This window comes from Podarcis erhardii (genome assembly GCF_964252035.2).
Source record: "Podarcis erhardii genome assembly, chromosome: 3".
Lineage (NCBI taxonomy): Eukaryota > Metazoa > Chordata > Lepidosauria > Squamata > Lacertidae > Podarcis > Podarcis erhardii.
The window spans coordinates 97,216,740-97,238,406 of record NC_138507.1 but is presented as its reverse complement, the minus strand read 5'-3'; the positions used below and the strand labels follow the sequence as shown (position 1 = coordinate 97,238,406).

Sequence of the window (21,667 nt, the reverse complement as noted above, 5' to 3'; positions counted from 1 at the left end):
TCAAGAGAATTACTTTATATATAGTCAATATAGGCACAGAGTTAATTTTTTTAACATTTTCTAATGGTGGTGTGCCTCGTGATTTTTTTCATGAAACAAGTGTGCCATTGCCCAAAAAAGGTTGAAAAACACTGATATAATGACGTATCAATGAATTCTTCAGGCCTACAAAAAGTCTGTGATTCACATGAGTGCTGACATTTATCAGACTTTGGATATTTGCTGGAACATCTATAAATCATACAGATATCAATCAATGTGTTATAGGATATATAACCATATATGGAAAGTTTGGGAATGTGAATCTTCAGTTAATTAATTGCATTTATGAATTGCTTCATAATTGAATAATGTAATACTCTTGACTAAAAACAGCAGTTCTTGATATTTCTTATTCATGTGTTGGAAAGTTGGCAACCTATAAATAAACTCATTAATGAATGCATTTGCTAGGCAAGGACATTTCATATAATTGCTACATCAGCCTAGCGTTTCGTATCTCCCCTTACTTTACAATTTAATTTTGTCTCTTGCTATAGGCTACTAGACCAAAACCAAATAGTGAAGGTTAAATCACAAAAGCTAATGGAGCAAACCGATTGCACTTCTGCAATGCCATTTAAACAAATGGCAGCTACAGCAACAGATGGCAGCCAAGAAGAGAATTTATGTAGTGTCTCTTTCTAATGTTGCTGTGCAGTTACTGCTTTTCTTTACTCCAAAAGCACTGTAGCATTAACCAAATGCAAGAATGAAGAGGGATGGGTTTATTGGAAATATACACTTCCTCGGCGGAATGTCAGTAGGAGAGCTCTTAAAAATATTACCAGTACGCTTTAAGGCTCTCTGTTGTTACTTCTTTAACTCAGTGACTCATACTGTTACATGTACTCCAGTTTTCCAAGCCGTGAGAAGTTCCGGGGGTGCAGTGCCTACTCACATTTGGTGGCTTATTGGCATTTTGCAATATTTGCATTTCTTTACAAATGTACAGGTTGATCATAGATGGAGGTGAACAGCTTAAATACTCTTTAACAGATAGGCCCAAATTTGGTTCTTCCACACTGGATCTCTAGGGAGGCAGCCAGCACTGTAAGGGGCTTACAAAGCCCGAACTCAGCTCTCTGCATCCCTGTCTTTCTCCCCATGGGTTGCCATATGTCCTCTTTTTCCAGGACATGTCCTCTTTTACATGGGTACGGTGAAATGAGAGTTGTCATAGCAATCCATAATTAAAAGCAGAAGTCGGCAAATGTGTCCTCTTTTTTGCTCTGCAAAATTTGACAACCAATAATAATAATAATAATAATAATAATAATAATATTTATACCCAGCCCATCTGGCTGGCTTTCCCCAGCCACTCTGGGCGGCTCCCAACTGAATATTGAACAGAATAAAGCATCAAACATTAAAAACTTCGCTGAACTGGGCTGCCTTCAGATGTCTTCTAAAAGTCAGATAGTTGTTTATTTCCTTGACATCTGATGGGAGGACATTCCACAGGGTGGGCGCCACCACTGAGAAAGCCCTCTGCCTGGTTCCCTGTGACCTCACTTCTCACAGTGAGGGAACCACCAGAAGGCCCTCAGTGCTGGACCTCAGTGTCCGGGCCATAGCTGTCAACGTTTCCCTTTTTTAAAGGGAAATTCCCTTATTCCAAATAGGATTCCTCGCAAGAAAAGGGAAAAGTTGACAGCTATGGTCCGGGCTGAACGATCGGGGTGGAGATGTTCCTTCAGGTATACTGGGCCTCTCATATTAAATTATCCATCCTCCTACAGTGTGGACAGAGAGACACAACTCAAGAGTTTGGGAAGGGAAGGGACTGTGCTGGCTTGTACAACTGAGAGGCAGATATCCAAGTCAAGCCAACCAATTGGTTATTTTATTCCCAGCAGCAAGATTCAGGAGGAAACTACCAGGAGTTTTGTACCTATTGAGAGCTTGGTTTGGGTGTGACAGAAGAATCAAAGAGCCTGGTTTCAAACTCTTCTGCATTATAATAGAAGATGATGAAGAAGAAGAGTTTGGATTTGATATCCCGCTTTATCACTACCCTGAGGAGTCTCAAAGCGGCTAACATTCTCCTTTCCTTTCCTCCCCCACAACAAACACTCTGTGAGGTGAGTGGGGCTGAGAGACTTCAGAGAAGTGTGACTGGCCCAAGGTCACCCAGCAGCTGCATGTGGAGGAGCGGAGGCACGAACCCGGTTCACCAGATTACAAGTCTACCGCTCTTAACCACTACACCACACTGGCTTACAGAAAAGGCCGTGGGGAGTTTAGTACAGACATACAGGGGAAGAAAACCCTCTTTGTCAGTGGGATAGCATCTGGAAAGTTAAACAACTGCTGTCAGTTTCTATGCCCCCCAGAACAGAGGCAGATTTAAGGAATCACAACTATGATGTACTGAACTGAGTAGAATGGAAGGCAAGAGGGATGGGGGGGGGGGCGTGTGCCAAATTTTGGCATATTTTTTGGGTAAAGAATTGCTAAAACACCAAACAAAATAAATGCTACGTTCACTGTTTGACTCAGTGGTGGGTCGTAATAAGGATTTTATTAGATTCATGTTAGTTGCTGCCAGACTTACGATAACACAAGTGTAGAAGAACAATAGGACTCTTGCCATGGATTTCTAGTACAGTACGCTTTGGAAATTTGCCATTGCAGGGAAGCTTACGCATTAAAACCATGTCATCAAGAGACAAACAAAACAGGATGCCTTTTTAGCAGAATGGAGTACATTTATTTTTCATACAAATAACACTAATAACATTTTCAGCCCATTATGTGACAATTTTGAAAAAATCATTAAGGATTCAAGTTTCTGGGGAATTAGCATCTGTTAATGTTGTTTATAATGTCTTAAGTCACTCTGACGAATATGATTATTTTCTTCTATATTAGACCCATTATGAGAAATAATATTAAATTAGCTCAGCTGTTGGGCCATTATAATTGTGATACCTTTTCTCTGGCCCAGAAATTTATTTGTTCATTGGGTTTTTTCCTGTTTAATCCATGTAAATAATTATAATTCTCAATAATTTTGTAAAATAAATAAAATATAGATTATCTGTTTTGGTCGTGATCACCTCAAGGAATCACTTGAGCCATCACTGAAAAGTTTTTATCTAAAGGAAGGTATGTCATGCATAACGAAAAATCAAACATTTCAATAGGGGCAGCAGATATTTTTGACAAGAAAATTAAGAATTCATGTAACCCTGTTGGAATCAAGAGACTGTCTACTTTATTGCTAGGGATTAAGTGGCTTCTTTCTGGAATCATTTTCACTAGTCAGCGGATGGGAGGTTTCTTTGATCTTATGTGGCTGAAACTGATTCATCCTGTTAATTGCTGTGTTTGAACTGGATTAGCAGGAATTTTCTGCAAGTTGCAGTGCAACTATCTTTTTAGCTGAAAGGTTGGTAAACTTCTGTACCTCCATTGCAGGGAATCTCAACAGAAACAATAGATCTGCATTAATTTAACACACAGGTATTTCCAGGAAAACTCAGGTTTTCCTAAAGGAGTAACACCAGTCTAAGCTGAAGGAAGAGAGAATCTCATTTTCACTTACGTACTCATCTTTTCTTTCTTGAGAAAAATGTGCTCTGCATGTTTCAAAGCTGAGCCCTGGTTCCAAAGCAGAATCAGGCTTCAAATTAATTTGGGACTAGGTGAAAATGGAATTCTCAGGTCCTGATCTAATTGCCTGAAGAGCATGGGGTTCCATGGAGCAGGGGTGGTGGCGGGAAGTGGGATGTTTGCACCCCAATCCTAAATATATCTATTTTGATGCACACAGTCACAGACACACACATCCATCTAGTCAGCAAGAGTTTTAGAGTGAGCTCTGAGACCTATCATATTGGTAAAGTGTGTCAACAGCAACTTAATAGGTCATATACAAGAGCTATGGAGGAAAATTAACAGAAACTGTACCCTACAATATCAACTATTTTGCATTGTGGGTCACATGACCTTGATCTTCGTGGTGAGACCAGTATCGTAGGAAGACCTTTTATTTGAGGCAGGGGATGAATTTTGTATTATTTTTTAAAAAATGACACAGGCAGGAAATGCTAAGCATGCATATTTAAGAGTGCCCAATGGGTTAACAAGGCTGTGCAACCAAATTTTGAGGGAATATGTTGTTGGGAAGGCTAAGGCTTCCATGAGATTCTCAGTCTTAGAAGTTGGAACAGTGGATACTTCTGGCATTGAACAACTGCCTTCAGCTTTTATTGCTTGTCTTGTGATCAAATATTCTTTGATTAATGAGCCAGTCTCCCAAACTCTGCAGTCTGTGAGGTTAGATGTGATGGACATGAAAGAATATATAGAGGATTGCTGGAAATACTGGAATACAGAGAATCTAGTGAGGAGACTTTAAGCACAATAAGAGAATATAAGACATTGGCAGATGAAGTGGTTTGTAGAGTATCTAGACAAAACCAATCTGCCTTCAATTTGCTATAACAGCATCATACCCTCCAACATTTTCCCAATGAAACTAAGGACATCCTAAGGAAAAGTGGGACATTCTAGGATCAAATCAGAAACCTGGGCGTCTTCTCTAAATCAGGGACATCCCTGGAAAACAGGGACATTTGAAGGATCTGCTACAAGCATCTCAGATACACCACATTGAAAACTTTCAAGCCCATGTCAACTCTATTCAGGAATTTTACAGATCGGAAAACATTGGGGATGTAACTGTTGCTTAGTATGAGATGAGTTGAGGGCAAAAATACATCCACCATTGCATCACATATACTGTTGCCTGTGCAACTCATACATGCTGTCTGTGGTATCCATTTTTAAACACCCTAAATGCTCTGGCCAGTGGATATCTGTGGGAGCAAATGCTCCCATAAGAATTTCCCTACAGTATGAAATCAGTTGAGGTCCTGACTTAGGCCGTGGTGGACTTTAGGACCTCAAAATCCCCTCCCCCCGCTCTCACCTTCCATTCTACGTAATAGTTTCAGCATTCCTGGTCACGTTTGCATAAATCTGCCTCTGATTTAGGTTCCATTGTACAGTGGTACCTCGGGTTACATATGCTTCAGGTTACAGACTCCGCTAACCCAGAAATAGTGCTTCAGGTTAAGAACTTTGCTTCAGGATGAGAACAGAAATCGTGCTGCGGCGCGGCAGCAGCAGGAGGCCCCATTAGCTAAAGTGGTGCTTCAGGTTAAGAACAGTTTCAGGTTAAATATGGACCTCCGGAACGAATTAGGTTCTTAAGCTGAGGTACCACTGTATTTGGAGGCCAGACTGGCTTCTGCAAGAAGCAGGACTTACTTCATTGTCGCCAAAGAGTATAAACTTCTATGGGAACTTCCCATAAGCATCTCACTGGACACTGTGGGAACAGAATACTGGATTAGATGGGTCTTTGGCCTGACCCAGCAGGGCTCTTTTTACTTTCTTATGGGCTATGCGATTCACTCCTTCCCTTCTGGCATTCTTCAGGTTTAAACTGCGTAGCTCTGCGGTTGATTTTTAATTTAATTTTTAAGTTTTTGCTCGGTTTATAATTTTGCTGTTAATGCATTTTTTAAAATTGCTATTGTTGTTTTGACTTACTTTGATGTAAACAGTTTTGAAACCCCTTTAGGATAAATGGTGGCATTTAAAGGGCGGATATAAATTTAGATGCTACTGCATCTGAATTTACAGCAGCAGCACCACTACCAAAATATTCTAAGCAGGAACCCCCTTCCCATTGTTTAAATACCACTTGGCTATGGACTCCCATGCATATGACACAAATGTTTAGCCCTAAGCTGCCTTTTAAACAGGGGTGTTTGTTATGCTATTTCTCCATTAAACTGTGAAGCCTTACAATAATTGTTCATGTTAATAAGCTTAAAGTGTGAAAGAGAACATAAACTGCCAGAATTTCAGATTCTGATTCTTTTATGTTTGTTCTTTTTGTGTGTGGGATTATATAGTTAATAAAAAGAGTGCACACAGGAAGCAAAATACTGATTCTTGGCAAATAAATCTCCCTACAATAAATATTTTGCTATTTTAAATACAGTTCTTAGAGCTTTTGCTTGAGCAACACTTTCCCCACCCCCCAGCTTTTAAGGTAATTCATTCCAATTTTTAAAGTATCATCTGGCTATTTATTTATCATTTAAAGCATTTTTTTACCATAATGGTTGCCTTTATGGTTTACACAAAAACAAGGCAATCCTTGCCTGCAGGCTTACAATTTAAAGTACATGGCACAGAAGGAAAAGGTGGAGAGAAGGGAAGAGGAAGTCAAACATTCACATACCAATTATTAAAGGTACCTAAGCCCTGTTCTGGTACTTAGTTTAGGTATTAGAATAATGGGAGGTCATTCCCCCTGAAAAGTACAAGTACTACACACTATGTAATATGCTGTTTTTATCTTACTGCTGTCAATTCTCTTGAAAACTAGACTCACTGCTTCCTTCCCCAGCTCAAAGCCCTCATGTTTATGACAAATATGAGCACATAGAAAGAAACCTAATCTATTGGGGCTATTTTTTTGGGTGGAAATACTGCACCACAATATCTATTTTTGTGAAAAATTACAGGTACTTGTAAAAACTGGAACCAGACTGGAATAGAACTTTAGGCATGCTGGCTGTCAACCTTTTTCTATAAGCTCAGATGACATTAACGAAACACTGAAAAAGGAAGCAGAAAAGTTAATTACAAAAGAACATTAGGACTGCTTTTGGAATTGGGCCAATGCACCGTTAGCACGCTCCCCCCTTCAAGGAGATAATATTAATTCAAAATAGTAATGAGGTTGTTTTTTTTCATCTGCCACACCACTAATCCATAGCAAAAAAGAAACACCCATTAATTCACACTTCTCTCTTAAAGCAACAGCAAAGGAAGCAAAGTGGTGTGAGGGGGAGGTCAGTCACAGCTAGCTTTACTCAAAAAATAAATAAATTCTCCTGTGTAAACAAATAAATATTAAATAATCACTTTTATTTCAATAATATGTGGTTCATAGAACCATATAATCATGTTGAGGACAGAAGGCCTTAAGGAGGAGCACAAGGCGCTTGACAAAGCAAAGGCAATTTGCTAAGCACTGCCAATCTCTGGAACTAACTCAGGTGCCCCCTTTGTTGAGACTGAGACATGACTTACAGAACAATGTTTCATCCAAAGAAGGTTCAGTTATTTCATTCCGAACTCTCTGCCAACTATTGCTTCAAAGAGAATTGCATAATATTTGCACAAAAGGTGCTGAATAATACCTGCATAGAGCACCACTCATCTCAATGATCTTACAGGTCTATAAAGAGGTAGGCGGTCTTTTAGAAAACCTGTTCCTGAATTGTTCTGGACTTCATATGTTAACAAGAAGACCTTGAACATAGCCTGGTAGGTGATCAGCAGCCAGTGTAGTTCCCTCATTGCATGTGGAACATGTGCACATCTAGGGGACAGGGGTGCCAACTTGAATAACATATTGTGGAGGCTTAGGTAAGCCCCGCCCCATGGAATTGATCGCACCCCATTTGAATGGCAATGCCCATCAACTTTGTGGGGCATGGCCCCCTCAAATATTTTATTGTGGGAGCTGAAGCCCTCACAGTCCCTAGAAGTTGGCTCCTACGCTAGGGGTTGTTTGGGGTGTTAGGGTAGTGCTTCTTGTGGGGGGACACATCATGCTCCTTCTAGGGTAGTTTGTCCACGCTTGGTCCATACCCTGCACTCTGCTTTCACCTGTGGCTCCTAGAAGCATGTGACAGCAACCACACAGCTTCAACTTGCTGGCTAAACCAGGTGAGGGTAGCCAATGGGTCTCAAACCCTTGGTAAGTTAGAGAAGCAAAGACAGACTCCGATGGATTGAGCAGACGACACCAATAGTGGATCCAACGGTCAAGGAGACGGTTTCTGCACATGCTGTAGGGGAATTGAGGGGCAGATGGGGCTCGTCAACCTGGGAAAGTAGCCCATTTAAAGCTCTGCTGCCTTGTGGTATATCTTCAGGAGAAGAAAAGGCTAAGAAGTAAACCCTATACAAATCCAGAGTGGAGTCCCTAGGGTGGTTGGATGGAACCTTGTATGTGTCCCTCTGGCAACACTTGCAGCCAAGCTAGTGGCAAACATACCGCTGTTTTCCTTTGAACCACATCAGCAAAGTTATTGGGGGGGGTGACTTGTCATCTGGGCAGTCCAGGACCTCCATACACACTGCCCAGTCTTGCACCCCAGCAAAATGCAGCAAAAACAATGTGGGAGGCAGCAGTTATGAGATTCTGAGTTACCCGTCTCTGCAGCCATAGCAGATGCTGTGATTCTCCAGCAGTTTGACTTCAGCCCTGGCAGCAAACTGCATTGTCTCTAGAGACAGATGGATGCTGACCAGAACAACAAGGTGCACACAACAAAGCAATGATACCTGTGTATCATTGATGGTTATGTGATCATCTAAAGCAAATAACCCCACAAAATGTAATGCTAATGAGCAACTGCCGAGTAAGTAGACTTTGCCAGAAATCGACCCAATCTAATTGAAAATGTAATAGAATTTGATGGAACTTAAAACTTTTCTGATTTCCCACTGGAAACTCCAATTGCATCATTGGACTAAACTTTTTTTTTTTAACCATTATTTACTCTGAGACCCCTTAGTGGTTTTCCCCCGCTGTTTCTCTATTCTGCATACAGAAGGTATCCAGCAGTGGGACAGGAAAAAAGGTATTTTTTGGACAGCTACCATGCTGCCACCAAAACTCTGGAGAATGGGGGTGGGGACCCCCACAAAGCAGATTTTAGCCAAAGCAGATTTTGAAGGGGAAGACAGAATCACTAAAAGAAACCTTGCTTCCTTCCTCATTTCTCACTTGCTGCATTTTGAAAATTTTTGCATCAGCTTCTTCGCGTTTTTCAGGCGAGCATTCTATTGCTGCTTGTCTGTCTCTTTTGTGTTAATTTAATCAGCTTGTATTTTACCCAATCATTTCTTCTAATTTCAATGTTCAGTGCCATCACTTAAGTAGCCAAAATGGTACTGTCTATGCAAAGAGAGAAATATCAGTAGGCTTGTGAATGCACCAATGTTTTCAGAAGAACAGAAAATCTGGTGTATGGGGGAGGAATCCTAAGCAGTCCAGTGAGGGCTAAGTAGCCATGAAATGTTGGCTCATTGTTGGGGGAATTTGTTTCAGGGGTTAGCATTTCTTATTTCCCCCTCTCCTGGCTTATAGACTCTGTCATCCACATTTTTTTTTAATTTTAAATTTTGCTACATCCATCTTCATACTCAAATCTATTCAGTTCTGATATAATTTGATCACCAGTAATGACCTCGGGTTTAATAATAACATCAGCTTCTCCAGGCCTAGGCTCCATTTTTAATTAAAAGTACTTAGTTATATTACTCTTCATTTTTATTTTTAACATAAATAAGCACAGGAAGTCATGAAGGGAAGGAAAATACTGAAACATTTCCTACATGTTTAACATTTTCCATAATTCAATGAATAATGATGATAAATCAATAAATTCTTCAGATAAATAGGCAATAATTAATGCAGAATCATAATGAATGATGGTCGTATTAAATCATTAATCAAATAGTCAGCTTGTTTCACATTCTACCAATATCTGCCAATAGACCATCAGTAGCATCTAAATAGGGTGCCATGAGCTCTATCCAATAGTGACTTAGAGAGGTTCTTCTCACATAAGATGAAGCATTCAGTTTCCACAAATCCCATTTACCTGCTGCAGTCTTCTATGTTCTGGGTAGCCACTCAACTTTCCAGGAGGTGGCAAAGACTGTAGTGGTGGGGGGAGGGGGATAGTTGAAAACTGGGTGACCTATGCGGTGCAAGCACAAATGTTTTTCACTAGTGTTGTTGTTTAGTCGTTTAGTCGTATCCGACTATTCATGATGCCATGGACCAGAGCACGCCAGGCACTCCTGTCTTCCACTGCAAACCACAGTTTGGTCAAACTCATGTTGGTAGCTTCGAGAACACTGTCCAACCATCTCGCCCTCTGTCGTCCCCTTCTCCTTGTGCCCTCCATCTTTCCCAACATCAGAGTCTTTTCCAGGGAGTCTTCTCTTCTCATGAGGTGGCCAAAGTATTGGAGCCTCAGCTTCATGATCTGTCCTTCCAGTGAGCACTCAGGGCTGATTTCCTTAAGAATGGATGCGTTTGATCTTCTTGCAGTCCATGGGACTCTCAAGAGTCTTCTCCAGCACCATAATTCAAAAGCATCAGTTCTTCGGCGATCAGCCTTCTTTATGGTCCAGCTCTCACTTCCATACATCACTACCGGGAAAACCATGGCTTTAACTATATGGACCTTTGTTGGCAAGGTGATGTCTCTGCTTTTTAAGATGTTGTCTAGGTTTGCCATCACCTTTCTCCCATGGAGCAGGCGTCTTTGAATTTTGTGACTGCTGTCACCATCTGCAGTGATCATGGAGCCCAAGAAAGTAAAATCTCTCACTGCCTCCATTTCTTCCCCTTCTATTTGCCAGGAGGTGATGGGACCAGTGGCCATGATCTTCGTTTTTTTGATGTTGAGCTTCAAACCATAATTTTCACTAGTACAAAACCACCATTAGGTACAATGCCATGATCTTTCATTTCAAGCTAATCCGAAATCAATCCATCTGATCTGCCAAACCAAGCCAATTAATCTTATCAGTCCATGATTACTTCTAAGTACTTCATCCAGGTGAAAGCTATTAAGAGCTAGTAACGCGACATTGGCAAGAGCAGGAATCCCACAAGGAGATCTGCGAGTTGAAGAAAATATGCCTTGACAATATTAATGATGACAACAAATACACTGTGAATTCTGAAACAACTTCCTACTCTCTGTCCATGAATAAATAAGACAGTTACGAGAGCTGGAAAAAATTACAGCCCAATTAAGAGTGGCAACCGAGCAGTATGAAAATAGATGAGCACATGTGAAAATGTTCCCCCTATAAATTGGTGCGGCATTAGAGAACGATCACATAGATGCCTAACAAATAATTTGTCATGCTGTGATCAAGATATACAAGTGAGTGTGATAATTACTTTGATTGAGATTTTAGTTAATGATACCTAGGAGTCTCTCTCCTCTTTTTAAAAACAAAAAACGCAAAAAAAAAAAAAAAACCAAGCAATGTTTTCCTACAGAAAAACACCATGAATAAATACAAGTGTAAACACTTTCGACATTTATTTCTGGAAGAAAACATGGGAAAATTCTTTCTTTCAACATAAGCAGCGATCGTGAACAGCTTCGCTTTAAATATGTTTGACACCACAGCAACATTTCTCCCACCCACCCCTGAAACACTGATAGATTATGGGTTGTATTCTAGCCTCATATATGTTTAGTATGGTTACTTTTAGTTATTACTACGTGTTTTAAATATTTATCTGTTTCTTATGTAAGTTGCCTTGAGACCCTGGACTACAAGGTGATGCATACTAATACTAATACTAAAATACTAATACTAATACTAGATACTACTGCCCAGCCCTGCCAGTGTCACCCTATCAGGCCAGAGTTCCTTGTTTCATGGCTAGGGATGCAGATGCCAGTGAAAAATCTTGTTAACAAGGCATTTTGGGGATGGGATGAGCTGGTCCTGGAACTATTGACAGTGCCCAGCGTCACTCTTAGATGGGGGTCCAGATGGTATTTCCTCACTTGATCCTTGACACTCCTGGCTATTTTCTCTAGACCTGTGGCATACATTATCAGCCAATCCAGCAGCACCTTTTTGAAGATTACAAGTCCAAATGACACTGAACTCTGTCTTGACACTGGCTGTACTTGTGGAAACAGGATTCAAACACAGTTCTGTATGTGGACAGACAGCATCTTCAGCTTTCCATTACTGAAGTATTTCAAATGCGTCCATGGGTGCTGAACATTTTTCCAAGGTGCTCCACCATCATGCAACTGTGTTTCTTCTGTTTATAAACAACGTGGGTGCCATGTACTCTCCCCACAACTTTTAAATATTTTTCTTATGTTGTGCACTGGTAACATCAGTTGCAAAGAATTTGCTAGGAAAACTAGAAAGATATATTGTAACCTCGGCCCTCACTTGATCCTGTCTATGTTTGTCTGCAGTATGTTTTTTCAGTGTTTGAGCTTGTTTGCTTAATGAAGTTCTGAACCAATGTAGTGCTCAAACTTCAAACTGTTCAGAGGTCACCTCTAAATTGGAAGGGCAAGATGGTCACACACAATATTCCAGTGAGCATTACAACAAAAATATAAGAAGGCTTGATTCTGTGGAGCAGACACTGCAAAAAATAAAAGGTCCCAAAGAAAATATGGCATGCAACATAGACCTTTTTTATCGGGCATGAACAAGATGTTGTTCTTTCCCGGATTCAAGATGTCTCTTATTAAAACCATCACATTGAGTAATGTTTCAGCTGAGAAAGCAGCAAGGGTGTCCAATGCTGAAATGAGGCATAAACTTAGAAATAACCAAAAAAATAACACAATATAAACAAGAAATGACCTTTTTATACCAAACATTTCTCAATGGCAAGCAATTACGGTCACTCAAACTTTTTATTACACATTACCTTGCACTTGCTAACTATTAAATAGTTTTGTGTGCCAGTATTGCAGTACTGGACTGTAATACAAGTTGATTTTTAGATTCATTGAATGGTTGCTTATTATATGCCTGTATAATGTACAAAGGCTTATGGATGAGAATAAGGATAAAAGCAAGTTTAAAGCCCATCACAAAATTTACTGCAAAGTACAAAAGTGTTAGGACAGAATGGTACCATGAGAATGTTGTAGATGATATAAGAACAGTGGCAGAGAAATCTTTTAACAAACATAAAGCAAAATGGTTTAGGCTGCAATCCTGTACACCTGGGATAAAGTTTTATTGAACTTATCTGGATTTACTTCTGAATAAACAGTAATCATTGCACAGAAGATGTCATAAAACATGACTTTTCATTGATGTGGCCACACTCTTACTCTGGTGCCACAATCAGACAAGTCAGCACAAATTTTAGGACTGGATTTTAGCTATGGGCTTAGGTCTGTGTTTTAGATATGGCTTCAGAAAACAAAATACCTATGTCTTATATTACCAGCACACTGTGGAGCAAAATGCATGACCACTTTTTTTCTTCACTTCTGAATCTTTGCTAGCAGTCTTCTTCAGGCTTATGAAGCCAGTAAATTATTGAAGCTGCAGGGAATATGGGGTATCTCTCTCTCACTAGAATTATGAAGTTGGAGAAGGTTCTCGCTAGCTCCTATATTTTTAACAACTATGACAAAAATTGGTTGGGTACGTTGGGGCTGCAGCTATTATGCTGCAAGTACTCGCTTGTGCTTGTTAGGATACAGCAGAGAAAATGAAGTAAAAACAAACAAATATAGTCTTTATACCATATAGAGCAGATCCTAAGTTTGGAGGTTGAGCTTCAGATCTCTGCGAGTGATGGGCTCACCCTAGACTTGTTGTCATTTTATAGCAAAAATAGTCTCACTTTTGTAAAGTTGCAAACATTCCCTCAGTTGTATACCACCTTTTGAGGACTATGCCACAGAATGTCAGATATACAGTATGGACAGTATCCAACTATATAATTATGATAGTGCAACAACATTTAGCTGCGCAATATAATGTCCCCTCCCTCTCCTCTCCTTTCCCTGTGCCCCGCTAAATCTCTTCTGCAGGGTTGGAGGAATCCTCACCACAGATTTAGGGGGCACACAAGGAGAGGACAGAGTAGGCAAGTTACATTGTACAATTAAAAATACTGTAGTTGACTAATGTAATGCTAGTTGGTTACCACCCTATATATTTGTTATACTTATATACTGCCCATGCAGAATTAGCTCTGTGCAATTTACAAAAGCCACTACAAGTATAAAACAGACCAGAATCTAAACAATAAAAATGATTATTAAAAATGCAACAGGCAAAAACCATATAAATTTAAAACTAATGCAAAACTAGCAGGGGACAATTTGGTGCAAGAACCCAGAAGCACCAGGCGAATACTTTAAGTAAATAAACATGTTAAACTTTGGAAGTCCTGCAAAAACAATTGAAATCAATACTGTAGAGTATGATAGTGATAAATATGATTAAGAGAAAGGGTTAATTGCTTCTATCAGTAGGATGCTAATGAGATAAAGGCAAAAGCACCTTTTGTTTACTGCTAATCTTTAGTTGCTACTTGTGGAAAATAACTTTAAATAATGAAGGCTGCTACAAGGATCTCATTCTGCTGTCATAATTATCTGAGCATTGTGGCCCTTTCTTTTGAAATGATTCATTAGCCATATAGATTGACAGAGGACCCATAGTGTAATATGAAGGCAAATGAAGTCAGGATCAGCCCAGGATACCTGTGAAGATAAAACGAGGTCACCACTTTGCTAAAGCTAACCGAGTTTGGGACTGGTCAGTGTCTGGATGGGTTTCCACCTGAAAACCATATGCACACTGCTTTACTTTCCATGGTGAAAGAAAGGCAAGGATTTTAATGAAAGAAAATAAAAAGTGTAAATGCATGTGTTCCATGGAACACAAGTGACAGCATAAGTCCTATGAAACAGGAAATGCTAAAAACAATAAGGCAAGGCTTTTCTACTTAATGCGTCTTACAGACAACCCCTAGATAAAATGCCTTATGCTGCTTTTTCCATACAACTGTAGAAGGAACTGTAGGAAGAGAATCTTTTCCCTCATGGGAGGAACAGGCAGTGTTTATACACGGCCATTGGTAACAAACTTTTCAGGGGGAAAAGGAGCGTGATATTTTATGTACAGTTTTTTTTTCCAGGCTCTAGCGGAAGAGATTTAGGTCATGTAAATATGTAGTGATGCCCTTTCTATCTGGAGGCTCCACTACAAATTGTGGAGCTTAGTATTTGGGCCAAAGCCTACATCCGAATTATGGCTACACTCCTAAAACAACTTACTCTAGAGTATTTGCTCTAAGGTATGTTATTGGAAGAGAATGTTCTAAGGTATGTTTTTGGAAGATAGAGGCCTAAATGCACTTATTTTATTTATACTTGTTTCCCTGCATCACAAAGATCAGTCTGCTTGAGAAAAGTGGGGTGTGAAGCTGGCCCTTAAGAATTCATCCCATTGATCTAAACAGATTTAAGAATAAAAGCCTCAATGCGCAATTGAATAAATACCTTATGTGTGTACAGCGCAGATCGTGGTGCAGCCTTTACAACATATTTAATAATACACATTCAAAAAATTGGCTTGAAAGTTGAAAGCCTTGTTTACTGGGATTAAGAGAACCAGTATGGTGTAGTGGTTAAGAGCGGTAGTCTCGTAATCTGGGGAACCGGGTTCGCTTCCCTGCTCCTCCACATGCAGCTGCTGGGTGACCTTGGGCTAGTCATGCTTCTCTGAAGTCTCTCAGCCCCACTCACCTCACAGAGTGTTTGTTGTGGGGGAGGAAGGGAAAGGAGAATGTTAGCCGCTTTGAGACTCCTTCGGGTAGTGATAAAGCGGGATAGCAAATCCAATCCAAACTCTTCTTAAGACTAAGCACATGATGTATAACAGTATGCGCCCCCCTCATTTGTAACCCATACTCTCTGTACACTTCCATATGGCAGCTTTGGTGCTGATGGTTTGTGCTATGGTGCATACAGTAATTTGATGGAACACCACCTCTCCTATGCCATGAGTGGAGAGCCTTCAGCCCACAGGCCTAATTAGGTTCACCAGCCCACCCCATTTGGCTCACAAAGCCATTTTAGGCAAGCCACACCCATCTGCCCTACACCCGACATCACACATGCCATTGAGTAAGGGTCATGTAAGGTAGAGCTTGGGCAAAAAGGGCTTTGCAGGCACCACTGATTAGGTTTGGAAATACTGCACAATGTGCTTTGCAAGTGCTGGGCTTAGTGCCTTTTAGTTTTAGGAGGAGTTTCCCCTTATTCAGAGACCTCTAACAACAACAAAAGCTGGTTACGGGTTAAAGGGAGCTTCTTTGAAGGCACACTCCTGCGCGGCTCAAAGAGGATTGCTCAAACAGATGATCAGTGATTACAGTGACCTCCTTGGAGCTTTGGCAGCTGTCAGTTACCTGGCCTCATTATGACATTAGGTGATTGATGGGTGGGTGCTCCTGCCTTCCTACCAAAATTGGCCCATGCGGGTGTATGTGATAAGACTCTGACCTGCCATCTGAATCAATTTCCTCATTCCTGTCCCATATTCTAAGGCCATCAAACTGATGCCTTCCTCTAAATATCACTCCTGTGGGAGATGAGGCTTGCAATTAAGGCAGGAATGGCACAGGGCTTTGCAAATCAGCTAATGGGTGATGCCTACCAACCAGCTGTGTCATACTTTCTTCTGCCCCATATCATACAGATCATGTCACATATGATTTCAGGTGTAGGACAGGAAAGCATAGCTTGGCCCAAATGGGCTGGAGGTACCTAAATACAGGTTTTCTGGAAGTGGTGTCCTAGCTATGAAATGCCATCTCTGGGGAAGTATGCCCTATGGTCCTTTAAGCACTAGGCAAAAAAATTCATCCAGGCATGTTGAAGCTTTTTTAAAAAAAATAGTTTATTCCCTGAGTATTAATTGTGCCTTTATATGCTGTTTGTTTTATTTGTTTTACTTACTGTTACTTATATTTTTTTGTAAACTGCCTTGAAATAATTGCTAAAAGTAGCTTAGAAGTGCTTTCAATAAATAAAAAAGGGAAAACCTGTACCTGCAATTGACCTTTATGGAGCTAAGCTATATGATTAGTCCTGCAGAGGTAAGCAACCTGTGACACACCAGATGTTGCAGCCCCTGCCATTAGCCATGATTTGGAGTCCAACAACATCTGGAGAGCCACAGGCTGCCCTCTTGTTAACTGCATGACTTCAGGTAGGGGTATTTCATTCCCTATAGCAGGGTTTCCCAAATTTGGGTCTCCAGCTGGTTTTAGACTACAATTCCCATCATCCCTGACAACTGGTCCTGCTAGCTAGGGATGATGGAGACCCAAGTTTGGGAACTCTGCCCTATAATATCCTACATGTAGAAAACAAAAATGTAAGAGAGAACAGCTCTAAGGCTCCTCCCTGACTCACAACTTTTATATGTGCTTGTTTTCAATGAGGAAGCATAAGCAATATAAGTCCTAACAAGAGTTGCACCAAATAATTCTGTTGATAAATTAGCTAAGCTCTTGGCTGGAGAGGCTGGCAGGGACTGTGGAAGCAACATGCCAAAGACCAGTTTCCAGAGGGTTAAGTGTAATGAAACCGCACACCTGATCCCTTAAATGAGAGCAACCTGGGCAAACCTTTAGTTAGGCCAATTTCACCTGTGTTGTTTGAACTGGCTTTTCTGCATCTGCAAACTCAATTGGCTTACAAGGTGCATTTGAATTAAAGCCATCTCTCTTTTGCTTTCTATCCAGTGCTTGGCAAACCCTCACATGTGTCCTTGTACAAGCAGCATGTGAGAGAGGCTCAAAGGCATTTTAAGTTTTAATGAAAGGTCCCAAGAAGGCTGTCCCCAGTTCACAACAACTTATTAATGTTTATATGTATGGTCCTGACTGAGACTCTGGGCTCATCCATACTAATTTTCCTCCACACTTTTCAGGTACTGGGCTGTGCTTTTCCTTCCTTCCTTTTGCCCCACTTCTTTCCCTGCAGAAACCCACTCTTTAACGCTCTCCGCAGTCTGCGGAAAAACCAGAATTGCTGTTTGTTCTGATTGAGCGTTAGAGAGCGGGTTTTCCTGGGGCAAGTGGTGGGTCAGAAAAAGCACAGACCCGTGCCTAGAAAGCACAGGGCAAAAGGTAAATGTGGATGACTCAGGCCAGATGTCCAAGAGAAGAGGTCATCAAAGGGTCAGGGCAAAGGAATGTGTTTGTGTGTTTCTTCCCATTTAACAAGTGCTGCTTCCTCTTTACCTTAGGTCTTCCCTCCCTTAGCATTGGCTGGCATCCATCACCAATAACAGTTAATAATATATAACCAAAATGGTTGGTTGTATATAGGAGGAGCCAGAGCCAATGACAGGCAGAACCAGAGCCAAGGCGAGGCAGAGATAATTAATTATAGTTTTGTCTGAGTTTTATGAGGGACAGCATGGAGACTGGGAGGAGGAAGAAGATGGACCGGCTGTAGAAGAAAGAGAGCAGGTAGAAGCTGCTGCGGGTCGACGGGTGCTGGCAGGGCTCCTGTGGCTGTTGCCCCGTGAGGAGACCAAAGGCTTCAGCTTCCACACACAACTGGCGCTTGGCGGGAAAAGGGCCGATTGGCGAGTATCGGCCGGCCCGTGGTGCCACGGGGGCGCGCACGCCTGCGCATCGGGGTGGGCGGGGAAGAAGGGCTGTCAGTCATACACATCTGGCAGGAGAGTCGCCTCGAAGAGCCCACCCTAGCAGGAAAGCTTGCCCGCAGAGAGGGGTCAGGGCCATAGGTCATGCCTGAGCATCATCTGCCTTTAATGTTATAATTGTATATACAATATATAGGACACTGCGGGCTGCCTGTAGCCCCCTCCATTCAGAGAGATATGTAGGAAGGGCAATTGTGGAGGCGCCTCTTCGAAGCGAGAGGGGTAGGGGGCGGGCGAAGGTACTCGCCCCTCACAAACACCTCAGCAGTTCCATTAAAACGAAACCCCGAGAACTGCGTGAAGGGCTCCGCGGACAGCGCGCCAGAAGACTCCCGTCGCTTCCTTTGCGGAGTGCCGAGACCCCTTTACGTCCAAAAAGGCGCGAGCCGCGCGCTGGGGAAGGTTGGGAGGACGGAGGTGGCCGGGAGAGGTGGGTGGGGAGAGGAGGAGAGCAGCGAGCGGAGGGAGTTTCCACACACACGGAATCATACACACCTTGAGTGGAGCCAGTCGCTTTGCACAGGCACCCAGACACCGCAGGAGACGCACGCACGAGGCGCCTCACACACGCGCATACACACACACACACACTCACACACACACACAGGCGCGCGCAGGCAGCTCACACCCCGGCGAGAGGGCGCGCGTGGAATCCGAGCTGAGCAGCTTTCTCTTTCTTTCTTTCCTTTCCTTTCCTTTTTTTGTATGCCTCCCTGCGTGTGCGTGCGCGCGTGTGCCTGCCCGCCCGCCCGCCTCTCTCCCCCCCTCTCCCTCTCTTTCTATCTCTGTGGTGCCTCTTCCGACCCACGCGCTGCTCCTCTCTCTTTCTTTTCTCTCCCCCCCTTCCCCTCCTCTTTCCTCTCCCACCCCGACCCCCTCGCCACCTCTCTCAGCTCTCAAACTCTGCCTCCCCGAGCCCTGAAAAAATGCCTGGCCGTGAAGCGAGGAGAGGGCACCGGGTCTGTAAATAAGAAGTGAGTACTCGTTACAATGGCGCGTCTCGCTGGCTCGGAGAGAAGGAAAGAAAGAGAGAGAGATATATATATATGCCTGGGAAGACAAAAAAAGAAAAATGCTGCATGCTCCTTTGCTTTTGCCGATGCATCTTCGCTCTAGGGCAGGGGGGGACGGACTCCCCCCTCCCCACAAAAGAGCCCCACCCCACCCATTTGCAGGAGAGCCCGTTTTGCCCATGCCCACCCACCTGCCTCGCTGTCTTTCTCTGCCTCCATCCCTCCCTCGCCTCTCTCTCCCCCCCCCCCAGCTCTCCATCCTTCTTGCACGAGCTTTCCTTGCTGCATGCAACACCTTGGCTCCTAGGCGCTTCCTTGCACTTAATCTTTGTTCAAGGGGTGTGTGTTGCTTCGGCTGGGGACATAAGGAAAAGGGAAGGTGGGGGGGGGGGGATGAAGCCGAAGGTCCGGGAGGTTCATAAAAACCCTCCCGAATCCAGCCTGCTATCCTTGTGGGCATGGGAAGACGCGCCGTTTGCAAACCATTTCAAGAGCATCTTTTCTCTTTATTTTTAAAGGGAGGAAAATGGGTTGCTTCCCTTTAAAAAAAAAAAGAGTGGAGGGAGGGGGAGGCATGGGGATGTAATTTATCTCTCGGGATGCTTTTCAGAGTGAAGGTTCCTTATTTACCCTGGGAGCGAGCGGGGTGGTGGTGTTGAATCTTGGCAAGGGCTAAGCAGGTGGATGGGGATGGATGAACAGTGAAGGATTGATGGGGAAGGGGGATGCTGAGAGTGGGGATGTCTGCTATATATGCGATCAGCGTTAAGAAGAAGACGCTTTAAGCTCCCATCCCTCCCACCCACCCCTGCTTTGTTAGCTTAGCTGCATGCAGCTTCCTAAAGGGGAGTGGATCAAGGGAACTTAGGGGCTGCACTTCCCTAGGGTGCCAGGATTTCCTTTGGAGTATGGGCGTGAGTTGCATCTGGGCAGAAGGTGGGAGGCACATTTAAAAAATAGAAACAAGAGAACAGAATGTCCTGGTGAATAACAGGAGGGCTGTTGCAACAAACCTGGATTGCCACCATTTTGGGGTGGGAGAAAGAGATGAGGCAGGGTGACAACACGTTGAGGGGGAAGAGAGATCTAAGTGATAGTGCCTGCACTGAGCAGTGGTGGGATGGGGATTGCCCCACGGATTGTCCTGCCCATGGCACATTCCTCAACCTGATCCGCTACCCAGTTAAAGCAAAGTATATTTATTTGTCAATCCAAGGTATCCGTAAAAGTCCACAGGGCTTTAACGCTGGTAGCTGCAGCCCAATCAGCTTGTAGATTGCCCTGCTAAACATCAAGCCATTACCACCATCAGTCAAAAAGGGAGCTTACATTAAAGGCCCTAGGCAAGCATCATTCAAACCAGTGACTCTGTAATGCTCCCCCTCAAATCAATGGGATTAGTTCCATCACATCTCTTGCAGGCAGAGTGAGGTGGCTCTAAGACTGCATCTTCAGCCACTTAGAAATATCTGATTGCATCAGTGTAGTTGTTTGGCAGTAAAAGTTGCCAGGCAGCCAATACAATGAAGGGTCTAAGGCGTGTGAAGGTATTGCCTCAAGTTATAGCTTTCTAGGAGTTGAAAAAGAGTAACTACATGACAGCTCAGTGCAATGAGTCATGACGAATGATCACCTGAAGTTTCTCATCTGTGACAGCTCCTACCTGCTGCCCCTTTTGGGGGGAAGGGGAGGTCACGTCTACAACTATACTAATTAAATTTACTATGCATGCAAGTCTCTCTGTTCTATGTCTGATGGTGCTATAATGCTATATAGTTGAACTTCTTTGCATGGGAAGTATGATACAGCATTCTGTCACCCCCTTTTTCTCCAAAGCATGTCCACCTTTCAGATGATGAAAATGATGAAGGGAAAGAGATTTGTATCTGCTTTTAGGTGTGGGGTTTCCTTAATACCACTGAAAGGAGGACTGTGGTCACTCAAAAGTAAATTAGTAACTGGAGGAAAAAAACACATTACATATGGCCAATATTCCCATGACCTTATAGAGAAATTTCAAATGTGTTGATGTGGCATATTCTTATTTAACTCTCAAGGAGTTATGGAGGCAATAATTTATTGGCTTCTAAATGTAGCTGCTGTAAGAAAAAAGTCTTCTAATATTTGCATGACATAGAGGTAGAAAAGTCCTAGGCTCCCATTCAACCTACAACTTTGGTCCTAGCACTTAAGAACTACTTTAAATTCTAGCCACATACATGCATTTTTTCAGCTAGGTACCAGCACTCACATTTCTAATATGGATTTCACTTAACAAATAC

The 21,667-nt window shown here is 42.5% G+C and overlaps 1 protein-coding gene across 1 annotated transcript in view; it reads left to right on the top strand.

Moving 5' to 3' along the window:
- Positions 1-21,667, top strand: part of KCNK2 (potassium two pore domain channel subfamily K member 2) — a 118,538-nt gene that overhangs the window by 16,705 nt on the left and 80,166 nt on the right. The gene's annotated exons all lie outside the window — the stretch shown is intronic.